We start from the raw sequence: 15,619 nt of genomic DNA, 5'->3' as shown, positions 1-15,619 counted from the left end.
TGGTTTCAGACGCTGTAATCTGGAGACTGCAAGAGTAAACCAAATGTGTCTTGAGAAGAATTTGATAGTATCACCACAGTGTTAATTGTGATACCATGTCATGACTGGCACTTGGCGGCTCTGGCTGTGTTGTAGACTTGGTACATACTTCTGAGTAAATACTTTCCTCTTGATGAGTCCTGCTGGCTCAATTTCAGAATCAATATGCCAAATACGCTCTGCTCATCAAAGTTCGGCGTTTTATGGCTTTGCAAATCTGTAAGATTGGAGAAGAGAGGTCTTGGAGTAGGATCGGTGCCACATAGATCCATCGGAAGTCAGAATCATCCCAGGTTGGAGCTATTGTGGAACTACACATTTCAGACTAGTTTATATTGATCCAGGTTTAATTTAAAAGGTGTCAGTATTTTTTAAAATTAAAACCGTGTGTGGGATCATTCATCTTAGGAATTTTAGTTGGATTTAAGAAAAAGCAGTTCTGGAGCCGAGCATTGGTGGCACACCCCTTTAAACCCAGCACTTCGGAGGCAGAGGCAGGCAGATCTCTGAGTTTGAGGCCAGCCTGGTCTACAGAGCGAGTTTCAGGACAGCCAGGGGTACACAGAGAAACCCTATCTCAACAAACAAACAAACAAACAAACAAACAAACAAACAGCAGTCTCAGGATTGCTTTCTGCCATGTGCTGGGACTCTTATTTCTGATCCCTCATTGGTGATGTGCTGTAGCTCTGATATTTCTGCTAAGAGGCAATTGAAAACTGGGCATCTGTCCCAGCAGCAGTTTTCCTGTGTCGTTGCTTCTTTTCTTCCTGTCTTGAAGTGTTCTATTCCAGTTGCTATTAAATCTGGACGTTGAACAAATAGCATCTATTTTACTTTGCTGTTTGACAGCATCCAGATACCTTGAACAAGTGTTCATGTTAATCCCTTGGTTTTCTCATTGTCATACACTTTAGGACATAAGGAAGTTTTCAGAAATGTCATAGCTTCAAAGCTTTCCCTTAAGCCTTAGAGTCACATGAATTTAATGTAACTTTATACACGTTCAATGTTACTACCTCATTATTCTATGATAATTTCTATTACTTGAAAATAAATAAGTTTGTATTATAAATGCATTCTTTCTCACAGCACAGTATATCTTTTAAATTATTTTTGTTTTATGGGAAAAATCAATTTAATTTGAGTTTATTCTAATTTTGGAATTCTTTTATAGTTTGCTTTGCTTTTGAATTGGTCTTTTAATGCTATTTTTAATAATACATTGACAAAATAATAATATGGGATTATCAAAGGGAAATAAAATGAAAAATAAGAATTATGCTGGGTAAAGTTCACTATCTAAAATACATTATAAATATATATATATATATATATATATATATATATATATATATATATATTTGTGATGAGCCTCGGATTTCATTTAAACTTGCAAGCAGCCAACTAAAAGAAGATCAGTTACCGATACTAGCATGGAAAGCATTTTTAGAATATCTTAAATTAACTGGGAGAAACTCAGTGATTCCTGGTCTGGGTTTGGAGAGCAATTTGTTCCATTAATTTACATAAGAAGGACTTTTCTTTATGATGTAGGAATTGCTATCTTCAGCAACAGGGTCCTGCCATGAAGTTCAGGCTGTCCTGGAACCCTCAATCTTCCTACCTCAGCTTCTCAAGAAGTAGGATTACAGGCATCTATCACTGTGTCCATCTTAAGCAACGTTCTTACTAGCGAATTCCTCAATGGTTTGCAAAGTTTTTGTTTCTTCTTTTTTCTTTCTTTATTATAAAATTATAAAGTGCCTAACTATAAATGTCTGGTACTGAGTTCCTAACTAAGTGCTTGTTGTAATTGTCGATCTGCACATCCTATCTCCACCCCCACTGCTCCCACCTTCCAAAGATAAAGTCCTGACCCATGCTACTATAGCCTTATCCAGAACTTGAGAGAATAAATGTCTGCATTTGCCACACCTCACCTTGTGGTGCTGAATTACAACAACCTATAAAATTAACACACTGCTCAACAATTTCTAAATGTATAGATGGATTTTATGTATGGATTAATTGGAGGAAAGGTCTCTTAAGAAATTTAGCAATGATCCTATGATCATCTATGAAAAAATGGTGAAGTCAGCAGTTCCAGGCTAACCTTAGCTAAATTGTGAGAGTCTTAGAAAGAAGAAGAAGAAGAAGAAGAAGAAGAAGAAGAAGAAGAAGAAGAAGATACAAGAAATTCCATCAAGCATATTTTTTTATCCATTTCTGTTTCTACTGACTCAGTATTTCCATATCAAAATTTATTTACTGTGTGGTTATATGATTAATAAGTTACAATCAAAAGGTCTGTTGTGTAATCCAGCACTACTATGTATTCATTTTATTTGCAATAATGTGTAACTTTCTATGTTATTTGTGTATCTGTCTGTAAACAAGTATTTAAAAACATTTATAAAAAGAATATGTATGGAAGAAACCACTATTACACCAAGTATTTACAACTTTATCTAGAATGTTTTTGTCCCATCCAGGTGTAGTGGTGTACACCCATAATCCCAGCCCTTTTGGAGGCAGATGTAGACAGATCTCTGTGGGTTCAAGGCCAGTCTGGTCAACATAGTCAGTCCCAGGATAGCCAGACCTGTAGAGTGAGACCCTGTATCAAAATAAAGGAAGGAAGAAAGTTTTTGTCCCTAAATGCCACCATTTTACACTTAATTATTTGTGTTATAGGACTCTTACCATATCTCCTTGAGAGTTCTACCATATGTGGGTGCTCTTGATTGCTTTTAATTAGTTTGTTTGAACTCATACCTATGATATCAAACCTTATCTTCTCAACCATCTTGAGGAAATCAAATAAACCAAGAGCTCCCTGAACCTGGAGAAGAGGAGAATGAAAAATGAGCCAAGAAGAAAAATTGTGTTCTGAATTCAGTAGAGGCACTGGCTACTAAAATGGCTGCGAAACCAGTTTCAGTATCCTGAATCCTTTCTAGCTTCCCTTCCTACTTCATCCTCAAGGCCACCTACTGCTATGATAAAGGAGGCACTAGTGGGTCTCACGCCCATCACAAATTGTGGAACTCAGGAAGGTTTCTAAACAGATGGGAATCATGTGCCAGGAGCTTCTTTGGGAAAACAAAAACACATTCTTTTCTATTATTCAATAATGCATTTGAAAAAAAATTACTTTATAAGAATGATAGCTTCCATTTAAAAAGCAGAGATAAAATCTCGCAGGTTTTCAAAGTAAGAGCCATCTTTCTGGACTAGAAATGAAGAACAAGAAGAAAACCCATTTGAAATTAAACAAAAGCAAAACCATGGTAAGTAGTCCACTGGGTCATGGAAATATGGAGCACTTCAATGCTTACATGTTTACACCGAGTGTTCACCAGTCAAGGCTCATCTCCACAGTAGGAAATGTAAGGGCTCACGTTCCTTCCTAAGACTGGTGCTTGTAACATTCGCAGGCTCTCCCCCCACCCCCAAATTTGAGCAGGAACACTCTTCCTTTCTAAAGAACAGCATCTGGCCTCTTCGGGTGCTCATTTGCATGCCAATACTGGGTTGCTCTCCCAGCGCACAGCTATTTAATAGTGGTGCTGGTGTCCGAGCTCTGGGAACAAACCAAATGGTTTGGGTGTGCTTTGTGTGCACTGCAGGTCGTTGCTACAGTGTGTTTATTAAGAATAGTACACATTCATTATAACAAGATTGCTCTTTTGCTCAGGGGCCATCATGGCACATTCTGTAAATGAATTAACAGTAGCATGCATTTGTGTATTATGGGCCCAGAAGATGCATTTGTTTATTAAATAAATCTGTAACACAGAAAGTATAGTTGAAAGAAATTGAAAAAATAATGAGAGTGCGAGAGTGTGCACGTTCAGTAGCTCTCTCTCTCTCTCTCTCTCTCTCTCTCTCTCTCTCTCTCTGTGTGTGTGTGTGTGTGTGTCTTTGAAAACCTTAACATCTTGGCGAGTTTTCCTCCTTTGTTTCTTTTAAAAATTACAAGAGATCAGGGGGCCAAACTGTGGACTCAGAGGCTGCAAAAGCTGGTGTAAAAAATAGAAAAGGAATTTAAATTACAGAAGTGTATAACATTTCCAGAAGTGGTATTGCAAATTATTACCTACCTCTAGAATAATTTAATATTAGATTCTTTTGTTATTCTTAAAAATCCCTTTTCTCTAAAATTATTATTTTTATTGTCTCTATTTTTAGTTTTGGCTAAAATTTAGCTTGTAATTTTTCCCATTGAACTTTATGTTCTTTTGATATACAAACTGTGCTTTTGAAATACAAATTCAGTAAATATGGATCCTCTTTTTTTTCCAACATTTTCCCAAGTGTAGCTAACATAAATATATTTACTAATAGGAGTCAGTCTGTTGGATTTTGTTGCAACTAAATAGTGATTTTGTGGCAGTATGATGGCAGTTCACAGTGGCACTTGAAACTTAGGGTATGCTTTAAGATGTGGCTACTCTTCACTTACACTTTGCATCTTGCTGTTTTTAATGTGGAATGTGATATGTTGAACACTTGAAGAGTAACAGAAAAAAGCAAAATATTTCAAAATATAAAATGCTGAAAGACTCCAAAGACTTAGGGAGTGCTACACGGAGGACCATTAAAAACGAGCCAAGGAAATCAGGAAAAAAAAAAGTCAGATTCCCCAAATTTGGAAATTCCTATTAAAAGACAACTACTACTACTGCTACTTCTACTAATAATAAAGACACATTGATTCAGTGCTTAACTTTTTAAAATCCTTCTAATAAATCCAGGGTACTGACTGGATCTTGCCAAAATGTGTTAAAAGGGAAAGTCTGGTTCAACGAGTAGATTAGGATTTCATAGATTTTTAGCTTAGCAAAAGATCTATAACACTATTTAAAGATACCCACCTAATTAGTACACATGCAACACAGCAAAGAGTGTTTTGTAGGAAACATGGCAGAATTTAAAGATATTCCCCACGCAGAGAACACACCGATCTGCTAGAAGAAGGACAGCTCTGCTCCCACATGGCCTCCTAGACACTCACTGTTTTGTCCTTAAAGAAGGTATATTCAGCTCGGCTGATTATTGAAAAGAAAAAAAAAAAAACTACTATTTTAACAATTGATTTAATAATTATGAAAGGGAGAAGAAATTGTTTGAAACCCAGTTTCTTTCCTTTCATCTTTTTTTTTTTTTTTTAAAAGCTCTATTTTTCCGGGGCATTTTATTTATTCTGCTGCTTGTAGAGAGGCCAGCCAATCAGAACGCCTGCGCAGGCCCAGGCCCAGGCTCAGTGCTGAGCTCCAAATGCGATTCGAGTCCTGACAGGGGGATTATAGGAAACAGATGACTTACGCTTCTAATTTGTGGCCTTAAATTGCAAACAGAATTTCAGGAGTCGAGCAGAGTAATAAATGGCAATAGAAAAAGCCACACACAGCCAAATCAGTATGTGGTGGTTGTAGGTTAAACTAAATGGGAAGAGACAGGTTATGATGGCTCAGTGTATTACAGAGAAGAAAGTCTTAAATTACTGGTGCTGAGAGGTATTGCTCCATGGCAGACAGTATTGCATTGTGTAGTCTACAGATATCACGAGCAGAACAATAAAAAAAGCAGCTTTCCCATAGAACCTGTTGCTGGAGGAATCCTGGCTTTTCCGCTTAGAAATGGAAGCCGTGTTTTATGCTTGTTTTGACCTCTGTTGTATACTTGGCCCCTTAACATCTGTTTTCTACCGTTGCTGTTTTTCACACCAAATTAAATGTCGAGGAGTCAGATAAAATAAGTTCAAAATATGTCCAAATTATTTTTTGTTGACTTCTAACAAATGTCTCAGTAACTCTTTCCACACGGAATGATACCATTTAAATGCCAGCATTGAAAATAATTTTCCTTTCAACATTTTACGAGGCAGAGAAAGGAATTCTGAGGTGTACTTAAACTCAGAAAATACTACATTGGCCTTTTTGGTAACTTGTACGCCTGTTTCAGACTTGCTTTAAGGCAATTTCTCATGTAAAATTATGTGCATTTGTTGGATTAAAAGTTCCAGGAAAATTGCTTAACAATAGCATATAAAGAGCCATTATTCAGAGCTGTTTCATGCTATAATACCAGGCTGTATAAGAAAAGTTCACTGTGGAACATGTACCAAATAATTGGTACTTGTTTATTTTAACAATCTGTGAACTTACATGTTTATGTAAACACAATAGGAGTTAAGATGATAAGAGGTACCAGAAGCCTGACCATCAAGAATCAATGGTATGAAAATACAAGAATGGCACTGTTTTCAATTTCTTATCATATATATGTGTGTATATATGCATGTACATATATATTTAAAATAAATCATCTTTCTTTAAGGATACTGCATACTTTTATGTTTAACACATTTATCAGGGATTGACAATTACTTCATGGGAAGCATTTGTAAAATAATTTCTCCACTCTCTATCATCTATTGTCATTATAGGAAGAGCATCCTTCAATGAATGTTCAGAACAGGGCTGACTGCAGACAACAATGAAGTGCTAGGTGTGGGGCTATGGAGAATCAACAGCTTTTCAAAAATATTTTCCTTATGAGTAAGACTTTCATTGCATTAAATTTCAACTGGAACAGTTTGCTTTGTGTGTTAAAGAAAGTGTATTAAGTGATGTATACTGGGGAAATGTAAGATTTTCATTGTGATACTAATCAAGTTTGTTGATAATCATTGAAGATGACTGGTAAGTAGATTTGATTAATCATCTGCAAAATTCATGATTATAAGGCCAGGTATAGTCTGTGCCATGGTGGTATGCTATGCTGTGCCATGGTATGGTATGGTATTCTGTGCCATGGTAGGCTATGGCTATTTCTTTGTATATGCTGTAAGTTTTGTTTTTAAATCACCTGGCAAAAAGAGAAAATGAAGCATAGCTGGAAGGTTTGATTCCAACACAGAAACCTCTTTTCATGCCTACCTTTTTTTTCTTTTTCTAGAAATGCCCAATTATTATTTGTGTCATAGTGAGAAGACTGAGCCTCTATGGGACCTGAACCTTTTCAAGGAGCAATGGCTTTTGTTTTTGTACCTCATCAACACTGATCACCTAATTAAATCTGATATCTCTGGCTGAAGCAAATGGTTTGTAATAGTTTTTTTGGAGTATACTTAATTAGTTTCGATGCCTTCTGCGAGGTAACTGTGGTGGTATTTTAAAAAATGGGGTGGAAACTAGAGGCGTTACATTTAGTGGTGGGAGAGGTGACTGGGAGGGTGACCTGGTGTGATCAAGCCATAAAGCAAGGTGTAGTTCCAAGGAAAGGGCTCACAGATGAGTCATTCATTAGCTGGTATCATCAAGCAGGCCTAAACTGGAGAAAGGCTTTGTGTCAAATATAGGTCTGAATGTCTGTCAGGCCCCAGATTCCACACCTTGATCAGCCCAAGACACGAACACCATTTTCATTAACAAACAGCAACAGTCTTTTGTCTTCTTCACTTTAACATTTCTCAAGGGTTGGATTCCCTCTCTTCTGCTGCTCTTCGGAGAGTAAAGGGAGCTTGTTAAGTCGCTTAGATATTTTGACTGCGGATGCTCTTTGGCCACTTGCCTGTGGCAACAGTGTCAAAGCATAACTTGGTATAATTGCTATATTGCAGGAAAAGAGTATCCTGTCTTTACATTCAAGCTGCTGAACAAAAAGGAAGTGTCACTCTGGAAAAATCCTGTGTATTATCCTCAAAGTTCAGGCAAAATTTAATGCATATCTTACCTGTTATGACTCTAATTCTTTGCTTACAAAACAAGGGAAATGTAGCTAAGTAAACTACATGATGTTCAATTGTGTGTATGTGCGTGTGTGTGTGTGTGTGTGTGTGTGTGTGTGTGTGTGTGTGTGTGTGGTGAGTTGAGTAACAATAAAACAAAATAAACTTAAAAGTGAAAGCAGCAGAACTAGGCTCCTAGTAATTTAAAAAGTAGCCAGAAAGCTTTAAAAATTTTAATTAACCACTGAGTCACGGTTTATATATAATATGGAGTACAAATGACAATTTTGATAGATGTCTGTGCAACAGAGACATACATAATTTACATGCATTAGCAATACCCATTCTGCATGTGGAAATTAAGATTATAATATCTTATAAAACTTTAAAAGTATACAACAATCCAAACCATGATTATTGTAAAATGCACTTTTGATACCATGATGCTGTGTATATTCTGTGTTTGGCATATATTCTGCAGGAAAGCCTGCCCCCTCTTTTTAAATAATATGAACTTTGGGGCACATGGTAATGAATGATAGAAAAACCACAGATTTACTTTTAGCCATATCCATGTAAGATGCATGTATGTAAATCTTCAATGACGTGTCTTAACACAGTGTGTGCCGGCTACACATTACATCATTCTGCTTTGCACAGGGCTGCCAAATGCTGGCATTCTTTAGTCTGAGAAAAATGATCTTTCCAGTTAAGTACACTCTCCCTATGATTCACAAACTGTACAAAACTGCATGCTGCTGGCAGGTAATGACTTGTAATTAGCATGGCAGGCAGGTAATGACTGGAAATCACCTGCCAATTGTTTCTGAGTGTTTGCTCTCTTTCAAAACTCAGGATGAGTGGAAAGTCATAGGGGACTATAAGGATGCAAATAGAGGACAGGGAGGGACACGACCCAGGGGTCTCTTTCTGCATAGACCATCTCCCTATTTGTTTCTTGTTTTACCCCTAGGCTCTCTTTGAGTGGCTCCAAAGAGGCACAGAGAATTGGCAGGTTCCTTTACCTGCCTGCTGCTCCGACTGGGAGAGATGGTGCCTGTTGAGAAATTTTAAGCTGTTTTGGAAGCAAACCAGCCTTCTCAGATTTAGCCTGTATGCTAGGAAATTGGGATCGAGAGAGTATGGCAGTTCAGCTTGTTTGAAAAGAACCACGAATTACTCAAAGCCAGATTTCACTTCCCTGTTACAACCTACTTTTTTTTTTTCATGAGTTTTTCCCAACTTCATGGAGAGCTGTTGATGTTGAAGCAAGAAAAATTGGGTAAGGATCTTGTACAAAATAGAGACTGGACCGGTTGTCTAAGAATCCTGAAACTATCTTAAGCCAGTATGAACACACCACACACACACACACACACACACACACACACACACACACACACACACACACACACACAAACAGGTATATAAGGCCAAGTTAGTAACATAGTTGAATACTTTAAGAGTAGGGCAGGGAGTAAAGGCAAGCTGGATGTATGTGACCTCTAAAACTGAGGGACATGTATTCTTCTCCAGCCAGTTGCCACGTATAGATACAGAGTGGCCAGATTGCCAGCACTTTTAATAGGAGTTTCAGAATCTGGAACTTTATATGAATACACTCATATCCTTAAAAAAGTTTGAAAAGTTAGCACTTTGTATGAGTGAAAGAAACCTGTGGCCTGATTGCAGTGTAAAAAGCTAATAGAATCATATTCTGTTTCCAACTAGATTTTTCCCTTTCTTCTGTTACCTTTCTTTTTTTCGAATACTAGCAGAATATGAAAGGGGAAAACAGAAGCTAACTTATACATAGAGCAAATGTTGCTTGTTTTTTAAAAAAAGTTTCTCAGGACTATTACATCCCAATGCTTAGAAATGTCTCTTTCAGGGAATTTCCCCCAATCAGGTCTGCTTGGTTAGGAGTTTTCTCTAAGCGCTGAGGATTTCTGTGGGGTGGGGCAGGACTGAAGGGTCCTTTCAAAGACCCTGCTCTACAGTCTCTGAGCCTGAGCTGTGAAAAAGACATTGTGAAACACACCTGCTAACTCAGGCTTCTTTCAGGCCAGCAAAGCACAGGCTCCCAGAAGGCCTGGCTACGAGCTGTCTAGGACTGCTGCAGCCTTGGTAGAGACATTCCATCCAAAGGCAGCTCCTTCTGCTAAGAGTAGGATCCTATGTTCCTTTGCCAAATCTTCAAACATTCATATGACACAAAAAAAGCACACTTGAGTCTCTGGAATCAACATTCAGACACATTTTCCATTTAATATTGACATTAGTTTAAACCCTTTAATGCCTTTCCTGAATATTTAAAGAGAAACTGGAAGTTGTCTTTTCATTTTCAATTTGAATGCCATCAAACACATTCATGTTTTGACATCTAGCATGCTAGCACAATTAAATGATGAGTTTTTGTTTTTTCTAAAGCAGGGTCAAAAGTCAATTGCAAAAATGTAAATCTAGCTTTTCCATGTGAAAACTGGAGGTAGAATTTGCTATCTTTTATGGCTTTAGCCTTGAAGAAAATCATGAAAGTTATTTCTCTTAAGGCATGGTATTTTTCTTCTATACACAAATAAGAAATTGTTCAGCAATGAAGATTAGTAGTGATTAGTCATATTTACATAGAGTGTGTTGGTTTGCAAGGGAGTGGCAGCAGCAAGAAGAGGTAGCTCTGAATGTGCCATGGACTGCAGAAAAGCATGCGCTGCGGAGAGAGGAACAGATTCCAGACAGGTCTTGGCAATCCTAAAATCACTGTGTTAACAATTTTGTGCTTTTTCTATGCACATACTCCAATCTTAGACAGCAGATTTCTAAGTATATTACACCAACCATATATGCTTATATATTAGTTTGATTTTTTTCCCCTTCAGGGCAAGCAAATAACTAGTTTTAGAACTTCGTTGTTAGCCCAAGAAAACTGGACCTATATAAAGGTAAAGTTGCAGCTAGGTTTAGTGTCTTTTAATCTCAGCACTCAGGAGGCAAAGATGGGTGGATCTGAGTTCTAGGCCAGCTTGGTCTATGGAGTAAATTACAGGGCTACAGAGAAACTGTCTCAAAAAGAAAGAAACAAAGTAAATAATAATAACAACAAAAAACAACCATCTAAGAGCTGCAGTCTTTACACAGTTCATCAGGCAGTGCCACAGGGCAGTGAATAGCAACCAGGTCTGTGTGATGATAAGATAAAGCCCTGGCGGGGTCAGATTGATCTGTTAAGTAACCAGAATGTTCTATTACATTTATAGGAAGTAACTGAAATTATGTCACGCTTTAAAAAAATACTTAAAACATCATTTAGACCCAGGTTTATGAGTCCTTGTAAGGGTTTGTGCATTTTCTCTAATTAAAATTATTATTTTTGTTGAAGGCTAGCTTAGTGGGGCTAGGGTGGAAGGAGAGCAGAGCTGGAGGGCATACATAAATTGTCTTAATTTCTGAGAAGTGTAGGCCTGGCAATCACTTAAGACAATATCGTTGATATAGCTGTCAGGGCGGACTCTTTCCAAGGAGGGTGTTTTTTGTAGAATATCATTGTGCCACTTTGTTCAGATGGATGTCTTTAGTAGTATTTGATTAATGTAATGCAATAAAAGAGATGTTCACCAAAGTGTCTGTACATGTCTTGCTAAGTACGTGTGATTCATTGTATGTGCTTCCCCATCTTTCCTCTTTCCTTAGTTCATTTTTTATCATTTCAATAATATATCTATAAATATGAAAAAGTTGGCACTTTCAAAGTATTTGACATATACAGCTATTAATTCATAACTCTAAAAAATTGTATCTTTCAACCTGTCATTTTAGAGCTTGCAGAGTTTATTACTGTAAGTAACCTGTGTTAGAAATTAGATTTTGAACTTTGCAGAGAAGATAAATAAGCTCACGAACTCACAAGTTATATAAAAATACCTAGACATAATTCTAAGATAGAATTGGATGAAAAGATCTCTCATTAAGGATTGCAACCTCTGTAAACATTACACTGTGGCTGATGCTGGTTATTAGTTTCTGACCTATTTTGTTTTCTCTCTAGATACCAAATATAGAGCAAGCCTAACATAAACTGAGCTACCCTAATCCAGTTCAGATACATTGTTACACTGAGTTGTGGAACAAACCTCACAGTTTGCACACCAATGATTCAGATAATTTTACCCAAAGTTATTCTGAAGGCAAAATAAAACTTGGGTTGACTTCTGTACACATTTTACTTACTGCTATTTTAGTTGCCGTAAGCAGTTTATGAAATAAACTGATTTATGATGAGGAAGCCAGGACAGGGGTAGCATGGGCCAGATCACCATTTGCTAAGGAACAGAACTGGCCTTCAGGCTCAGCATTCTGGCTCTGGAACCTTTGACCTCCTCTAGGGATGCCAACCTTGAAATGTTTCTTTTCTTTTCTTTTCTTTTCTTTTCTTTTCTTTTCTTTTCTTTTCTTCCTTTCTTTTTTTCTTTCTAAAGATTTGATTTATTTTTTAAAAGATTTATTTATTTATCTAGTGTACACTGTGGTTTTGCCTGTATGTATGTGTGAAGAAGGTGTCAGGTCTTCTGAAACTGGAGTTACAAGCTGGAGCCATGTGGGTACTGGGTATTGAACCCAGATCCTTTGGAAGAATAGCCAGTGGTCTTAACCACTAAGCCATCTTTTGAGCTCCTCTTTGGAGTGTTTTTGTCTTCCCTTTTTTTGTCTTACTTTATATCCTTTACTACATAGGTCTGACATGTGGCTTCTTCACTTCCATGCTCCTCTCTTTGGTTCAGTTAAGAAAATTAGGGCCTCTGGATTTCATGAGTTTCTATGAGCTTGGTTTAGCTGTCTCTGTAGATTTCTCCATCATCATCTTGACCTTGCTCACATGTTCTCTCCTCCCTCTCTTTGCCTGGATTCCTGGAGCTTATATGTGGGAGACAGTTGTGAAGCTTGGACTGTCTGAGGGGCCCCTGGCAGTAGGACCATGATACAGACCTGGTACATGAGCTAGCTTGTTGGAACCCATTCCTTAGGGTAAGATGCCATGCTCAGTGGCAGTAGGACCATGATACAGACTTGGTTCATGAGCTAGCTTGTTGGAGCCCATTCCCTATGGTGGGATGTCATGCTCAGTCTTAATGCATTGGAGAGGGGCCAGGCTCTACCTCAACCTATTATGCCAGACTATGTTGACTCCTCATGAGAGCCCTTACTGGTGAGGAGGAGTGGACTGGGGGTGTTTGGGGGAAAGTGAGGTGGGGTTGGAGGAGGTGTGGGAGGTGGGAGGGAGAACTGTGGTTGGAATGCAAAATGAAAATAAAATAATAAAAAGAAATGAAAAAAATAAAGGAAAGAAAATCAGGGCCAATCATGTGGGGAGCAAGTCTGAATGCTGATGGAAGGAACTCTGGCTCATGAATAATTTGGGAGATTCATCTGTCAAGCCAGAATCAAGTGTGAATAAACCTGTGGCAGAGGCTGAAGGTGAGGCCCGATGAGGACATGGTTTGGGCTGGAGCCTCACTGTGTTCTGCATGACTCATGCAGACTCAGCCACACAGCCATGAGCCATCTGCACACACCCAGGACCAGGCTCCTGCTGTGACTCTTCTTCCACAGGCCTCTCAAATGCACAGAAGTGATTTTGACCTTTTCACTGAGGGATCATGAAGGAATATTAAGGAACAGATGGCCCCGATACTCAGCATCTCTCTTCCTGGGAAGACTGCTGCAACTTCTGGGTTCTGATGGACACCCAATGTTCTTCCCTTTCTCCTGTCTTGCAGGGAAGGGGTGGGTTTTCGGGTTAGCTAGGCTCCTAGCTCTCAATAATGCATTTACTAACTCTAAGACTGTGGGCAACTCACTTGTTATTCTTGGACTCATTAATTCTTGGAAAGCTATAAAACTTATAGAATGAGATGGTAGCATTTTTTTGCATTTATGGGAAGTTAACACAGAAGTTTTAACACTGTCTTCAACGGTCACTTAGCCAATTGCTCCAGCTTAAGAATGGCTGATGCAAGAGGACTAATTACGAGTGATATTCTTATTACTTTTTCTGTCTATTTAGTGTCAAGTAGGAGGAAAAGAAGGCTTACAATGTTGACAAGTAACTTTTTTCAAACAAGACATTTAAAAATCATGCATAAAATCTAGAAAACTATGCAGGACTTGTAAAAGAGAGCAAAAAGAAGAAAAGTATCAGACACTGTAGGATGAAAGAGCACCCATCATTTTCTGGGGAGGAGAAATCATGCAAACATGGTCCTTCCTGCTTTGTACACAGAGCTGTCCACTCCTGTGTTTTCCAAGACCTTTCAAGCCCCTGAGTTCTGCTCGTTCCAAGACCAGCTGTTGATCATTGTAGATGCTGTCCTTCTAGCCAGGGCCAGAAGAGGTAGACTTCAGGACACACTATATTGCTTAGGAATGCATATGTTGAGGATACACTGAAGAGAATGAATGATAAAATCATAATTCTGAGGGTTCTTCTGTTCCTGGAGAGGGAAAGGAAAGTTAGGTTGTAATCTTAGAGGAACACGTCTATCATTTCCACTCAGTCTGCTGGCAAGCTCTCCTCACCTTTGGGATCCTAACCTACCTGAGAAATGAGGGGCCTGAACCCAATCAGCTCTACATTTCGGTTGGCATGCTGTGGGCTTGGCTTTTCTGAGTAAACAGTAAGTAAACCTAGGGTTGCGAAGCAGAACCAGGTCCTTGCTCATCATTGTAAATGTCCAAGATGTCAAAACTCAGGACGGTGAAAAGTGAAGTTGAAAAATGAGGAAGGGGTGTGACAGGGTGTAATCTAAACTGTTTTGAAGGGTGTGCACTTTTTAGGTTGCTGAAGTTCAGAGTTGGAAAATATGTCTTCTGCTAGCTTATTTTACAGTTAGCCCTGCTACATTTGGTTTGATACATAAAGCAAGCACAGCTTGCTAGGCTCAAGTTATCATGGTTTCCTAATAGAGAACAAACTTGGATGATTGTTTCCTGAAGGTTCAAGAGAGAATGTTTCACTTACCAGTTGGCCAAGTGTCAACCAAGGAGGGGCAAGAGAAGGACTAGTGACTTTAAAGGCGCCATTCCATTCATAATAGATCACATTAAGCTTATTATTGAAACATATATCTGCTTCTAAAATACACAAAACATAGTAAAAGAAATACATAATGAATCTCCAGGGTCTCATGATCAAAAGTTAGCTATGGGCAACTTCTGCCTCAACCTTACATTCAGTCAATCTGACAATAATTTCTGTGGGGGTAAGCAACCTCCCCCAAGTCTATCTGTGAATACTTCCAAGTGTGTCTCTGAAGGTAAGCACGATTTAAAGGACAAGGGAAATAATAACATGCCCAAACATTCACAAAAATCCCTTCATGCTGCATAACAGAAGGTCAAGGCACATGTGTCTTACTCGATTTGTTTTAATCTTGATCCTAATGAGGTCCACAGATAACTCGGTGACTCTGCCTCTTAAGTCTCTTTCAGTCTGTAAGTTTCCTTCTGTATTTCTTTCCTTAACAGCTATTTGGTGAAGAAAATGGTGAATGTTCTGATTTTAAGGATTAAATTTCTGCCTTGTCTTTCAACATGTTCCTTAGTTGCTCCCATCTCCTAAATTGATACCTAAAGGCATGGTTTGGTTCAGGTTAAAAGAGTTTTATGTGATATATAATAATGATTACATATAACAATAAATATTTTTATGATTTATGAATACAAAATGTATCTCTATCAGGAGGCAAACAATGCCCAGTTCTCTCTTTTTGTGATATTAGTAGCTGTTTTTAATCATTGTCCAGATCCCTTAATTCATTAGAGTTTGTAATATATTAATTCTATTAA

Source organism: Cricetulus griseus, chromosome 6 (assembly GCF_003668045.3).
Source record: "Cricetulus griseus strain 17A/GY chromosome 6, alternate assembly CriGri-PICRH-1.0, whole genome shotgun sequence".
NCBI classification, from domain to species: Eukaryota; Metazoa; Chordata; class Mammalia; order Rodentia; family Cricetidae; genus Cricetulus; species Cricetulus griseus.
Note: the sequence above shows the minus strand (reverse complement) of the source record.